Source organism: Eimeria mitis, genomic scaffold (assembly GCF_000499745.2).
Source record: "Eimeria mitis Houghton genomic scaffold, Emh_scaff5041, whole genome shotgun sequence".
NCBI lineage: Eukaryota > Apicomplexa > Conoidasida > Eucoccidiorida > Eimeriidae > Eimeria > Eimeria mitis.
The window spans coordinates 770-1,322 of NW_013573337.1; positions in this window are offsets into that span (position 1 = coordinate 770).

Genomic DNA, 553 nt, shown 5'->3' on the forward strand with positions numbered 1-553 from the left:
TATATATTTTGAGGATATACACCAAAAACAATTAAATATATTTATATCTTTGCTTCGTTCTTTTTCTTCTTTAGAGTCTATCTCTTTATTAATATTAAAACAACTGCAAGAGCTGCAGCCAGCAGCAGCAGCAGCAGCAGCAGCAGCAGCAGCAATTCAACAAGGAGAAGATCCTGTAGCAGCAGCAGCAACTGCAGCAGCAGCAGCAGCAGCAGCAGAAGATATTCTATGGCCTCATAGACTCTGGTTTCTTGCTGCTACAAGAGATAAAGGCGGCTCCTTTCCTCTTCTTGGGGCTGCATGCAATAAACTTCTACAAAAAATACACATCGATGCAGATGGAGTTGTCTCCCCGGTCCAGGTATTTTTATTTTTATTTTTATTTTTATTTTTATTTTTATTTTTATTTTATTTTTTTGTTTTTTTTTTGTTTTTTTTTTGGTTTGGCTGCATGCAATAAACTTTTACAAAAAATACACATCGATGCTGACGGAGTTGTCTCCCCGGTTCAGGTGTTTTTTTTTTTTTTTTTTTTTTTTTTTTTTTTTTTTTT